Here is a 14886-nt window from a genome sequence, read left to right as displayed (position 1 = left end):
GTTGAATTTGGACCAAATATTAAAAATGTATTTTTCTAATTTCTCATAGTTTAAAACAGAACTAAGCATATTTTTTCTGATGTTAGGAATAGACTTTTAAAGATGATTTTAAAAAGACCTTTTTAGCTGTTTGGTTGTAACTTGCAGTGTTTTACATGATATCTGCATGCATTTATGGATTACAATGACTATATAAACTGTTAAAAATAAATTAATTTTTGCTTCTTAGCTTGATAATTTTCACTCCCATCACTGAGGTGACTTTATTATTTGTAATGCAAGGAATAATTCCAAGTAGATCTCTTAAAATACAGTTTCTAAGCAGCAGCACTGGAAGATTTCCAGAATGATAACTTGTATTCATTACTTGCTTCCTCCTTTTTACTAGAATTACTGAGCCATTTCGAAAATATTAGTGTTTCAAGTCCTGGAAGGAGAGGTCTGACAAAGGAAAAGATTACAAAATTCTGGGAGTCTTTACTTAAAGATTTCACTTGAAAGCTTTTGGACCCACCATTAAATGTGAGCTTCAGAAGAGCTGGGAAAGCTGCTCTCTGTCACTCTGCACCCTAAAAATGTAATCTGCAGAGGAATTCAGCTCTTGGAGAAAGAGCTAAACACAATTGTTGCAGTCAGGGCTCAGGTCTGGAAAAAAAAAGCAGCCCAAATCGTTTAGCTTTGAATTAATTCTAAATAAGTATTCATTATCATAAAAGACAATGGGAGAGAATGAACACAGCTTTGAGTTATGGCTTTTGAAGATGCCCTCATAAGTTTTTCTGTGCCCTCATGCCATATCAGAACAGCCACTATCAGAAACCAGTAGGAAAAAACCTTAAAACTTTGTTTCTCCACGTTAGAATACCCATCATTATTTCTTCTGAAAAGGATGAAAAAAGTTTTCCCCTTCACCTTAATCTGTGTAGGCACATCAGAATCTCAGGGAAATGAGGAGGTACTGGTTATTACTGTAAATAATAGCTCCTAATTTCTCAATGCTGATATCAATTAGTGATCTAAAATTACTTCTGACCCCATATCATAGAGATACCTAATTCATAAAACACACATTTTTTAAAGTCAATATGGCATTTATGGCCAAATGTTTTAATCATAGTCTTACATGCCCCACACGGGTCAGCTGTGCCCTGCTTGTTAGTGGTTTAGCAGAAATGCTGGTTGTCTAACCAGTGCAGTCACCATGTGTTTATTTATATTTCTTCCTCCCTTCACTCTCTCTGTGCCTCACTGTAATGATCTATCTATCAGAGTAATTAAAACAAGGACTGAAAACCTTTTGAGGCAACATTATTGTGTAACACAGAACTTGTTACTTTGGGAATGAGGTCTACGTTTAAATTTGTTAAAATGCAGTGGATTGCAGTTGTTGAGCTCCTGGTTTTATGTGACATGTCCAGTAGTGGGGACAATCTGCCCCGGGGGGCTGCAGCCCTCTACAATCAGAGCAGTGGCTTCAAAGCAGCACAAAGCAATCGACCTTCTAATTGTTTGCTGTTTGGCTGAGCTTTATTTGGCACAGTGCACACAGGAGAATGACAGGAGGGTAACGTGCAGATGTCATTAGGATGCCTGCCATTAGCAGCTCAGCTTGGAGAGGACTTTGCACAGATTTCAATAATGCTTTTTTCTACTCATGTCTGGCTCGCCATGGGATCAATGACACTCGAAGGCTGTTTTATACCTGATCTCTCTCACAAGATATAAAAAGGTTTGGAAATATCAAAACCGCCCATCAAAAATAATAGGAGCCAGACATGAACTCCTGGGCAGGTTTTGTTTGAGTCAGGAGAATGGGGAGATAAAGGCTGCTGTAAGCACAGGAGGAAATCATGATCATGGTCAGGTGAAGAGCCCACGGGGGCACAGTGCCCTATCCATTCCTGCTGCAAGGAAAGGGATACTTTCTGTGCAGCTCTTTGGGACCGAAGCCAGGTTAGCAGAGGACAAAATGCTGAACCAACAATGCTCTTACTTTGGTGAAATACCACGGCAGCAGCCAAATCTGAGCATGCACTTTTTTCCTTTTTCATCCCAAACCCAAACTACCAGAAGAAATAGAAAGTTCTGACTCACTCTGCACATAGCTAAACACTGGGGAAAATATTGCTGTATATTAATAGATATTCCTAGGAGGAAGGCTTAATATTTAGAATAAGAGAGAAAATCCCTGGCTTTGCCTTACTATTTATTTGCTTGTGAGGCGTTTCATAATTTTATTTCTCCCTGCAGTGACTGTTCATTCTAAAATAAATGACTGAACAGTACTTTACTGCTGACACAGATCACAGTTTGTTGCTAATGGAATGTTAACTGCTTTTTAAGTGACTCTGAATAAACCTACTGATCCATAGAAGATTCATCTAAAAAGGAATCCAATTCATCTACCAGCTTTTCTGCTTCCACTGTCACGAAACATATTTTTCTGCAGCTTACTTTACTGCAGTTACTGTAATATTGGTAATTTCAGATTTCCTGTAGTAGGATATTTTACATTTTGAGACCATGGCATGATGACAATGTGGTAAAGTCATGGCAGGAATTGATGCCAAGGTCACTTCACAGAAATGTGTCTAAAAATCACTGTTTGGTGGGTATGGAAATAAAGACATGGGGCAAGGACAATCTTTGACCTTTTATTTCCCTCATTATTCCATGGTTAACTTCCTTTCTACAAAGTACCTGGCTACTCCTGGTAAAAAAAAATTTAACAAACCAGGAAACGTGGTAACTCACTGCTCATCCTACCACAGCAGTTCACAGCAGATGCCAAGAAACCAGTCTGGCACAAGTCTTAAATGACAAAACAGGATCCAGAAGGGTAAGGCAACAAAGCAAAATCCTTCTACTTATTAAATGGATTAATTAATTAATGTTGATGTTCAGATAAGATGCAATTTGCCAATTGGTATGAAAATCAAAGGCCCAGTTTTCTTATTCACAGTAAGAGGTATCCGGGGTGCCTTTACTGCAGCCCACAGCCCTGATATTATCTGTGTGAGGTGAAAAGGGTGGCTGTGTGCTGACTCTACATCTCCTTCAGTCCTCAGTGTTTGCACTGATAAAACACTGAAGTGCAAAACATACATTTCAAATCAATGAAAAGTGCACTTGTTAAAAAAAACCACAAACACCAAAAAAAAAAAAACAAAACCCAAAAAACCAAAACAAAACCACACAAAAAACCCCAAAAAACACAAAAAAACCAAAAAAAACCCCACACAAAACCCCAAACAAACAAACAAAAACAAACAAACAAACAAACAAAACCAAAACAAAACCACCAGCACAAAACCAACCAACCAAAAGGCAGAAGAAACAATTTCCTCCACCCACACACCCACAAGCTTCTTTAAAAGGAGCATCTAAGAAGACAGGTTTAAATTTTGAAGAAACTAGCCTAAAAAAAGAAAGATTCCTGATGATCTCTTAATAAACAAACTGCTAAACTTAATAAACAGACTTCAGTGTGAGGCGTGAAACTTCCACATTCTTTGATGAGTATAGAATGCATTTTTCTGATATTGTTTAGGTTTAAGTATCATAGAATAGTTTGGGTTGGGAGGGACGCTTAAAAGTCCAAACCCCCTTTGAGGAGCAGGGACATCTTCAGCTCAATCAGTTTGCTCACAGCCCCATTTAACCTGACCTTGAATGTTCCCAGGTGCAGACATGTGCCAGCCCTCTGCACAGCCTCTTCTGGTGTTTCACCAGCCTCTTTGTAGAAGATTTCTTCCCTTTACCTCGTCTAAATCTCTTCTAATTCAAAGCCATTACCCCTTGTCCTATTAAAAAGTCTGTCCCCATCTTTCACGTAAGTACTTTAAGAACTGAAAGGCTTCAGTAAGTCCTCCCTGGAGCCTTTTCCATGTGGAACAACAGCTCCTCAGCCTTTCTGTACCTGAGAAATGTTTCATTCCTCTGATCATTTTTGTGGCACTCCTCCACACTCACACCAACGTGTCTATGTCTCTCCTGAGAACTCCAGAGCTGGAGAGTCAACCAATTCCCTCATAAATATCATGACTGATACCTGGGATACAGCATTTAGAGTACTGGGGACTCCTGTTAACAATCTGAAACATTTTGGACTGTTTAATATCAATGGAGAAAAGAAACCCAAAACCACTGTGTCAACAAATTGTACGGCCAGCACACTAACTCCATTTAGGAACAGTTCTCTGCAGTGTGTGGTGTATCACAGAGTTAACAAATACATATATAAAGTAAGAATAAAATAGTGATTTTTTTTTATTTCTTGAAATGTAAAATAAAAGTATATTTGTGTAACTCTGCACTTGGACAGTCAAGCTGAATGTGCACGCAGCCAGGTGTGTACTTCTGAATTCAGAGCCTACGTGTGACTATTGGGTTAAATACCTGGTAAATATGTGAACAGCACTGACTCAGCAGCCTTGCATTGCTCCTGGGAAGAACTGTTGCATTCAAATGTAAAACTTTTTACTTTAAAATGCTTTTCTGAGCCATGCAGCCACATAACTAGCATTAATTGGTACTTCCATTTGTCATTGTCTTATTTCTGTCATAATATTTGCTATTTAAAAAAGTAAGTAATCGAAAAATAATAAAAGAAAAAAAAAGGCAACACCAAACAAACAAGAAAAAAGGCTACCCTGCCTTGGTTTATGCTTTCCTCTGCTCAGCTACCAGTTACTCTTTTTGAAGCAGTTCCTATTAAACCTGAATCTAAGTTACACAGAGGAGATAGTGTGAAGGGGAGACAGAGACAAGCAAGCTCACAGCTACAAAATTAAATCCTCATGGTAAATAAATCTTATTGTATAGAAATATTTTCTAAGGAAATTTCCATTAGAAAACAGTATTTACACACGGTGGCTGAGATCACTGCCATGTGAGGAATTAACTGCTAGATGACATGTTGCTGTACTGAAACACAAATCAGCTGCAGAAATATTGGATAGCTCATTAAAAAATGTATTAATTAGGGATTCAACCTCTGTAAGAGCTGTTTGGTCATTTGCAGGTCACAGAAGTCAAAGTGCCCAAGTTCCATGTCAGGAGGTGGCTGGAATTAGGAACCCCCCCATGCTCCTCCCTCAGACCATGAGAACAAAAGGCAGCACTGAAGCTGCCTGGAGCTCCCTGCCCTCACCTTCCCCTTGTGCTGTGAGGCTTCAGCTGCAGTGTTGAAGGCAGAGCTGTGCTGCCGTAAATAAGGGAACAGCTGGGGGATATTGCCACTGAGGGTCCCATGGCTTTAAATATAATCAATTCATGGGCTGATATAATCCTTAACTTTCACAGCAGGCTGCAAATTATCTCTGCACCTTTCCCCAGGTTTGTATTAAAAGGAATAAATTACAAAGAGGAGATTTGCATTTGGCTTGGTTAACTTGCTCATGATAGCTGAAAGTGAATTGTGATGTTGTTCTTGGAAGGTTTTACCCATCATCTAGTGCATTGAGAATGATGGTTGGGTGCAGTTCCAATCACTCTTCAAAATGTAAAAGAAAATAATTTACTTGATTATTAACAGAGAGGATCAACAACCAAATCAGATCGGTAGATTATCAGAGTCTGAATTAATGAATTAAAAGCAGCATGAAGAAGAAAAAACATGAATGTAATGGCCTCACTAGAATTATTTGAGAAGAGAAAGTTTGTAAATTCCACCTTAAAGAAAGTAGGACAAGTCAACTGGCACAGAAAACTGACAAGGTTATGGGGGATTATTTAAACTAGAAACAGGAGGAAAAAATCCAGCAGGTGTTGAGGAACACTTGAGCCAGTCACAGACATCTGCCAGGACTGTCAACCCTGTGACAGTGTCTCTGTCACAGTGTAAGAAGTATGAAAAATAATGATAAAACCAGGGGAAGGAACAGTGCAGATCGCAGCAGTGCATCAGGGAAAATCAGCCAAAGAAATTGCCCAACAATAATAATAATAAAAAAATAAATACCAAATAGTTCAAAGAGAACTGATAGAAAGAAACAAAATAAAAACTGCGTCACCAAGGAACAGCACCTTGAGAGGACAGTTGTAATTCTGGCTGTAAAGTAGAGAAGACAGAATATTCCTTAACTACACTGCAATGCCATGGCAGTTCCATAAAAATAGATTGAGAGAGTGTTTGGCAGGGAGGAGGCCAGTGAGGAGAGCCAGGAAGGATGAGAGTGCGAGAACCAATGGCTCCCAAAAGGCCAAAGCACAGTGTGACACCACCAGCTGCTGGATCAAAAGAAACCATACTGCATTCAAAATGTTGAAGAGATGCAATTAAAAGAACAAATGCTCCCCCTCCCCATTCCATCAAACACACCTCTATCTGATAAACTTTTATCAATGTCTTTGATAGACTACAGACAGGGTGTTAAGAAGAAATCAAAAATCCATCTCCCAACAAAATTTCACTGCATTTGGTTAATTTGCAGTAAGTATACAATGTAATTAAAGCCCATATCAGGATCAACTTAGCAAGGCCATATCTTGGCACAGTATATAACTATGTCCATGAAAAGTACTTTGAGACCATTAAAAATGTACCATTTTTAATATAGTCTGAAGGTAACATTAAAAAAAAACCCAAACCTGGTGTTGAACCTGTGAGCAGATAATAATCATCATTTAAATAAGTGGAAAAAAAAAGGAATCTCCACTCTGCATTGTTCAGTAAAACCTGAAGAAGCCACAGAGCCCAGAAAGCCACCGCATTACTGACACAAATACCTCCTTTCACCCCTCACTGTTCTCATTTACAAACATCACATTTAATTAGCACGTAAACTCACCAACTCTGGCATATTGCTTTGCTTCTTCCCGAGACAAAACCATCTCTTTGAGGAAGATGCACAGAGAAAATGGGAAGTTCACCAATAGTTTCCAATGCCCAGCCAGCAGTGATGTGTGGGGGTGGTGAGGTCACACAGCCCCAGCCTTGGGCTGGAGGAACACAAGCAGCTGCTGATGAAGGGCTCTGACTGGATGATGAAGAATTTGGCCTTCCCTGGGAAAAAGTTCAGGATTATAAATTTGAGAACCCAGTAGCAGTTGCAAGCCAAAATGAAACAACTCCAAAACATCTGGCATTGATTATGTGGCTTCCAGTTAATTACTTTAGGAACTAATTAATGTGCCTAGTGGAGATGATCATCAGTTGTAGGTGCCAGAGAGGTCTGCATGCCTGGAATCATCTTGCAGTAGTTTCTGCTTAAGGGGGGGTGCAGATCACAGGTATGGTTTCATACTAGAGGAAAAAAATGAAACCACCCTGGAGTTTGTCAGAATTTAGTACCCAGACTTCTGTAGGATTTGATGAATGATTCACTTTTCAGTGTCACATAAGAAAAAATAACACCATATCCTCATATAATTAAATTATAAAATAAATTGTCCTGGATAGCAGGTAGAAAACTAGTGACACTAAGAGTAGAGAGACCCCCTTTGCAAGTGCTTAAATTTACTTTGTCCAAGTGCTCTAATGTTTTGACTGTTGTCTCCAAAGAATGCAATGTCTACTAACATATTTATTCTCATTAGAAGGTGAAACGATGCCAAAGAAGCATTTCAACTTTGAAAAAGTGATAATTACATTTTGCTTGTTGGTAAAACACCTTTGGTGACACAGCCTATTATGTTTTAAGATGAGCCTGAGCTACATCTGATTTTTCCTGCTGGGAAAAGCACCAGGTCACATGCAGGGCCATGCTGATCAGCTCTTCTGGCAAACTAGATATGTTTCCAAGCATCTAAAACACATTTGTTCAGCTAGCCGACTAACCAGCAACAAAGAAAGAGGACAGGTCTGAGTAGAGAGAATTTACAGGTCTCTGCCCACTTTCCCCTTCACAATCCCTGAACCATTTTGAAAGAACTGAATTTTAAAATTAAGAAAGCAAAACCAAACTAGGCTTCTAAAGAGGTTGAGGAAAAAAAAGTGGAAGAGTTCTGAGAACAGGGAGGCAGAAAAGGGTTGTGCATATGTGATTCCTCCTACAAAATCCCAGTGAGGCAAGAAGGCTGCTGTGGAGTAATTTGCCACAAGCTGGGCTGCAACTGCTGAGCTCCAATGACTGACCAACACTTGACTGCTAATGGCAAAATGGGTTCTTTTAGGTCCTGTTAAAACTGGAGTTCAGGGAACAGGAGGAACCATTATCCTTCATTTATGAAGTAACTGTAAAAAAACTTTGTTTTATAAAGAGTAACTATTACACTGTGAGAAGGGTTTTCACTAAAGGCACACCTGGCTGAGAAGAGTCCATATAAACCATGGAGAATCACACAATCATTTAGGTTGGAATCATTAACCCAACACTTCCAAGTCCACCACTAAATCATGTCCCTGAGTGCCCCATCCACAGGTCTTTGAAACTCCTTCAGGGATGGTAAATTAGCTGCCCAGTTGCAGCCTGTAAGAATACTTGACTACCCTTTTGGTGAAGAAATTTACCCAAATATCCAATCTGAGCCTTCTCTGGCACAACTCAAGGGGTGAAAAGCATGACATGGCAAATGCTGATATGAGAGTTTGGTTGGCTGGGCATTGTGGAGTCCTTGGGGATGGGAGTTCTGGCTGAAACAGGGAGTGAACACCTGGTATCTTCTCTCCTGTTGTCTTCAGAAAAATTGGATTTCATGTCACAGATGCCCTTTTCACCATCAATTTCTCCTTATCAGAAAAAAGCCTGCAAGCTCCTGTGTTCCAGTTAACTGCCTGATTGTGAAGGAGATAAATGGGGTAAAGCTGGATTCAGTCCCTGTTGAGTGGCAACTACAAGTGAAGCAAAGGAAGAGCTGCTGTGAGGATCCCTTTGGGTGTCAAGGCAGACATGTGGGAAGCTGGTAAAAATGACACAGCTCCTATGACTTGACAACATGTCTGACTTATGGCTTCACTATCATTTATTGCCTACAGACTGAGAGAGTCCTTGGGAGTGTAGGATCAGTCTTGTTTTTTCTCCAAGCAGTGGTTTGACAGCTACAGGCTGAGATTAGGCTCTGGAGGAATCAGCATGTAAACAATGGGAGATTAATGGCCAATGAATTATAGCCATATGGACAGGACAAATCTTTCTTTCTTTCTTTTTTTTTTTTTTGGTGGTTGAAATCCCGTGGACATTTCTGAGAGGAAGCAGACACCAAGTGCTTGTCACCTTGCACCATGCAGCTGTATTTCAGTGGCAGATGAGGCACTCTGCACTGGTAATTTAACACCAGCTGAGGCCCTCATCTTTCTGGCGTGTGTTTGCATGAGTCTTTATTCAGGGTTGAATAAGGATCATGGACACTGAAGCTTTCCAAGTTCAGGACAAAGATGTGCTCTAAAGCACACCCAAAACTCCTAGATTTTAAGCCATGGTGGCCACATCAATTTTAATAGCAGAGCAGCCACTCCATATATACCCTTGATGTAACAAGCAGTGATATAGTTAAGTGTTCAAGAGGGCATCTGTTCCTAATACCTTGGTGATGAGAGGTTTCTAACAGGGTATGTGTGTCATTGAGATAATTGGGTGTCTGGGACCGTTCCTTTCCCAGGGAAGCCACAGGGAGTCATCTCTAAGCTCTGAGCAAGGCATCTTTTCTCTGCATTTGGTACTTCTCCTAATTAATAAGAAATAGAAATAGCTCAAGTTTCACCTTATAGGTCTTCCATAAGCACAAGTAAGAGACAGGAAGAACTCTTTTTTTGAGATTATTGCAACAAGCAAGTGAATAAAATCATTATTTATATTTAATTACTGAAATCCTTAACACTTAAATCTCTCTAGTTTTTGAACACAGCCCATGAAACAGCCAGAGTAGACAAATGTAGTGAGCACTTCCTTCAGTGCTGCAAGGATTTTGAGTGTCAGAGCTCAATGTTTTGGGATAACTTGGCCACTGACTGCTGTCTGCTGTAGGCTGTTCTCCAGCAGGTTCAGGGGACACCCCATCAGTAGATCAGCTCTCCGGTGAAGGCAGCTGGGAACAGACCAGGAAGGGAGAGGTTTTGGTACCTCACTCTGACAGCCAACCTAAGGCAAGCCCTCCACATCTCTGAGCTGGATCCCTGAACAGCAAAAGCATGTGCAAGCAAATGATGGCCACTTGGCCCAGCTCTTAAATAGACAAAGAAAAAAATCACAAGGAGAGGTGAAAACTGCATTGATCTCTGGACTAGAGAAATGTGCTCCCCTGCTCTGTGCTGATAGGTTTCTGAAGGGAGGAGACCAGGCTGCCTTGCTAGACTCTTAATTGGCCACAGTGTCTCAGCTATTTTGGGTGAGATGGATTTTGTTACTACACATATCTCTAAAAATCTGTCTATCTTCACAGCCCAGCAGGGTCTGCTTTTGCTTCTGCCTTTTAAACAGCAGAAATTAATCCATCTCCCAAAGGAGCAGGATAGGTGGGTTTGTCTGGAAGGAGAAGAGCCCTGCTAAGGCAGTCCCCACCTCCTGGCTGACAGAAGCCATGGGCAGAGCAGAACTGCTGCCAGAGCTGGTGGTCCCAGGAGAGCTGTCCCAAGCCAGGAGCAGAGCTTTGTTCCTGGAGCTAAACATGCCCTGCCTGCAGGCTCAGGTGTGATGCTGCTGCTTTCCTTCTGAGCTTCTGAGCCCAACCCTCAGCACTCATGCAGCTGTCTGTCAGCACTGGGATCGTTGCTTTCCTGTGGTGTGCCCAAATTCAGGCTGTCACACCCACCCTGCTGAGGGCTCAGGGCTTGTCTTCTGAGCCATTTCTGCCTGCTGCAGAACAGGGGATTGCAAGAATGCCCAATTCTCATTTGTGGATGTTGTGCTGTGGGTGGGTACCCACATTTCCTATGCACCCAGAAACTGGGTTTGGTGCCAGGCTGGTTCTGCTCCACTGGGGATGGGGTGAGTTGGGGGTTTAGAGAAGCTGGTGCAGAGCCAGTGTGAGCCAGACTGCTGCACGGTGAATGAGTGAGCACAGAGCCACAAAGGCAGTGCATGTGCAGAGCTGCAGGCTCAGGAACTGATCTGCCCACTCCATCCCTGCATCCTGCTCTTGAATTACAAACCTGAGCTCAACAACAATCACGGCTGTACTCTTTTCTCTGAACAGGCACAGGCTGACTTTTTCACCTCCGGCAATTCAGGAACAGTGAAAGTGAAAAGATATAGATAAAATACTATTAAAAATACAGAATAGCTACTCCTGGCATTTTTATAGCACTTTTTGTCCAAGAATGTGTGCAGCACAATTAAGATCATGGGTTCAAACACCCCAGTTCACAGCAGCTGCAATTGGAGTCAATCACAGATGACACCCTAGTTGCTCATACCATGCTTTTTCTGCTGAGCCTATCTACTGTCTCTGCCAAAGGCTGGTTTGAGCCACACTTCAAAATATTTATGTTATTCTTACTGCGTAAATAAACAGCTTGAGACTCTCGCTGCAAAACCCTTCACTATCATTGGCATTCATGAAAGAACAAAAAAACACAGACATAGCTCAGTCCTTGGCCCATCAGCATGCTGAGCAGGCCATCCATCAGATATGCCTGTGCACTGCAGTCATGACTCAATGAGTGAAAGCATTTACAGAAAAATCCATGACACCCAGCCCTATGGCGCTGACAGTGCTCCAGGGGGTTTAGCACCTCCTGTGCTGCACATCTCATTTAGAAGTGATGTGTTTCAGTGGCTGTGGTGAGGCAGTGGCAGGTGACATCCCTGTTCCTTGGGGTAGACAGACTGTGCTCCAGAGGGCACTTCAGAAATCTGTAAGTGTCCCTTCTAAGGAAGCCAATAAAATACCTGTGGATACCTCAGTGATAAAAGGGCCCTGTTCATGCAAATATTCAGTTTGAAGTTGTGATGAAGTGAGGATGGAGTTTTCTCTCCAGAATTGTATCTGAGTGTAGAAACCAGCCCCCAGTCTGCTCCTCCCCTGCGAGCTCCTGCTCATGGCTCACAGCAGAACTCCAGCTCCTGCCTCCCCTTCCCCACACAGCATCCCTGACTTGGCTTCTCCCAAAGCCTCGTGCTGTTTTCTCACTCATGCCCAGCACTGGCAGATTAATTGACAGCCTGCTGCTATTTTTACCTTGTAGCTTCTTTACTCAGCTGTCTCAATCAGCTGCTGCTTAGATTTTCCTCTCTCTGCCTGCAAAACAACAGGCTGGAGGCTTTCAACTCTTGCTCCTGTTCCCCGTCTCTTGCTCCTGGTCCCCTTCTTCTTCAAGACTAAGATTCACATTAAATTCAGTCTCTTCTTTCTCCATCCCAAACTTTCAACAACCAAGGCTTGACACATTTGTCTTCTTGTATCTCTCTTGCAGCCTGACTGTGACAGAGAATGCCAGTTTGTAATCCTCACTCACACCCTGAGCCAAGACAGGGAGACGAGCAAACCCTCATTTCTGAAGATGCCAGCTAAGAACCTCAAATAAGCCGAGGGAAGGGAATGATTCAGCAGCCACAGGAGGTCTCAGTAACAGATGGCAGAGCAGACAAGCTCGCTCGTGTTTGCTTGCACAGCGAGGCCTTTTGTGAGAGTCTTCTGGAGGGGCTGCTCCCCGTGAACAGGGATTTTTCTGGCTGGCAGGACAACACTGCAACGAGAGCAGGTCCTTTGTGCATAGATCTTTACAACACCCACAGCTGCCTGCAAGTGGTTTTCACACTTCTAGCTCATGCTTTGAGTGAGTAAACATGCTTTTGATGGAAATTCTTCCTGTCAAGAAAATGCAATTTAGTTGTTCCCACAGTTGTGCTCCATGATATTTAATTGCTAAGGCTCTTTTCTCAGGTTGCACTTAAAATCAAGCTGTTTCAAAACAAAATACTTTTATGCAGATACATATTTTAAACAATGGTTTCATATCCTCCATCAGTCAAGCCATTAATAGGACTAAGAAGTCAGTGGTCTCTGCCTTTCCTTCTTTAAAGAAACAAAAGAAAACAGACCAGGATTTTGCGTTGGCTCTAGGCAACAATAAAAATAGCTTTTGGATGTTGAACAACAACACAGGTTGTGTGACTGGGAGTAAGATGCAGGATTAGTGGTTTTCATGTAAGACTGTGACTGCTAAATCACCATAGGTCCCCATTATATCACCTAGATTTGTAAGCAAGAATAAAATGCTTCAGTAGCTCTTAAAATAATGGTTTCATTCAGGTACAGAGCTGGTGCCATCTCTGACCTTTGTACTGCCCAAAGATTTCTGCTACAATTTCACTGTCCTTCCTCCCTGTGCAAACACCACTGCCCTTAATTCTCCAGCACTGCACAGCACACAATGTGACCTTGTGTATGTAAAACCCATTGCAGACTCTCATTGGAAATCTCATCCTCCACCAGTGTCTAAAAATGAAAGTTCCTTTAGTAAATGATATGTCAGCCACAGGATAATATTCCAAGCTTTCCCTTCCACGTGCCACTGCAGTGATGCTGCAGGCATACCCACAGGTTAAACACTTCCAACATAAAACCAGGCAGGTCATTTTCTTCTGATCTGGGATGCCAAAGGTTGTTTCTGTCTCTCTGTGATTATTCACCTGCTTTTACAGTCTTGTGGAAGAGTTGATAAATGCCACACTGCTCTGTAAGGTGGAATTCCTTTTGGGCCATGTTACAGAAAGGGAGGTTTGAATCTCTCCAGCTCCATGTTGCAGAGCTTTAATCTTCCTGACTTGTTCTAATGATGTTTTTTGCCTCTATTGATCTATGTTAGCAGAAATTTTAAGAGCAAATATCAGCAGGCAAATTTGTATTTATGGTTCCTATTTAGAACCATACACAGCTTTCCTCTGTGCATATGCCATGCCTGTTTCCTAAGTGACACAACTTTACTGCTTTACAAACAAGCATCTTTAGGATTGTCTGAAGGGCTCACTGTTCAATGACCCGTGAATGTAAAGAAAAGGTCAATTTGAAACGTTTGGCCATTTTAAAAATGCCTTATCTTTGGAGGCCAAGAAAAAATAAAAGCAGATCAGAAGAGGATATTAGGAAGTCCCTAAAGCCTTCTTTATCAGTCATCTGATGTACAGTTTTAGGGAGAAGCTTCATGGAAATATATCAATTATAAAAACCTAACTTTGAAGTCAAGTTGACTTAGTCAACAAAATATAAACCACTCTTTATATCTGGGTAGGAAACTGGAGAAGAATAAAATCAGTTTGTATGGAGGAATGACAGATGCCTCTTTTAGAGGAGGAATTAAACCATGTGTTAGGGTTAGGTTTTCAGGCTAGGAAGAAAAGGACATGACCCTTACCACATTGTCTTGACCCAGCCCTGCATGCATCCAACTCAAGGCAGAATTTTGATGATATTTCAAGATATGGAAAGGTACAATTTCAGCGGTGATCAGAATTTCACCTAATTTCCCTTGAAATGAGCAATGCACCAGTGTGAATGTCTTGGGGCAGTACACAGGAGTCACAGGCAGAGTTTTGTGCAAGTAGTTATGTGTCTAAACACTTGGATCAGTTTACATGCACAAAAGAGTGTTGTAACCTTCTCTAGGGTCTTTCCCTTGGAAAAAATATCTTAATGGGGTGTTGTTCTGTTCCAGACACTCACTCCTGTGGGCATAGACCAAACATGGAAAATTTGACTACTAAAACGAGACTGTGCTAGAAAATTAGGAGTCTGTGAAAACAAGAGCTGCAATTCTTAGTGGTTTGAAGTCTTTACTACAGCAGTTGCAGTGGATGACAGCTGCAATGTTTAAGAAATACAGCCTGACAAAAATTACTGCATTTTCCAGGGCTGACATGAGACATAAAGCTGATAAATAATCTTGTGGGAATCTACTGCCTGTAGTGTTTTACTGCTATTATGAAATGATATTATTCATAAAATTAAAAGGCAGGGCAGTGTGTTGATATAGCTTACATTGATAATAGTCAATGTTACCCAAAAACC

This window comes from Sylvia atricapilla, chromosome 2 (assembly GCF_009819655.1).
Source record: "Sylvia atricapilla isolate bSylAtr1 chromosome 2, bSylAtr1.pri, whole genome shotgun sequence".
NCBI lineage: Eukaryota > Metazoa > Chordata > Aves > Passeriformes > Sylviidae > Sylvia > Sylvia atricapilla.
The sequence above is the reverse complement of the archived record's forward strand: the minus strand, read 5'-3'. Positions refer to the sequence as shown.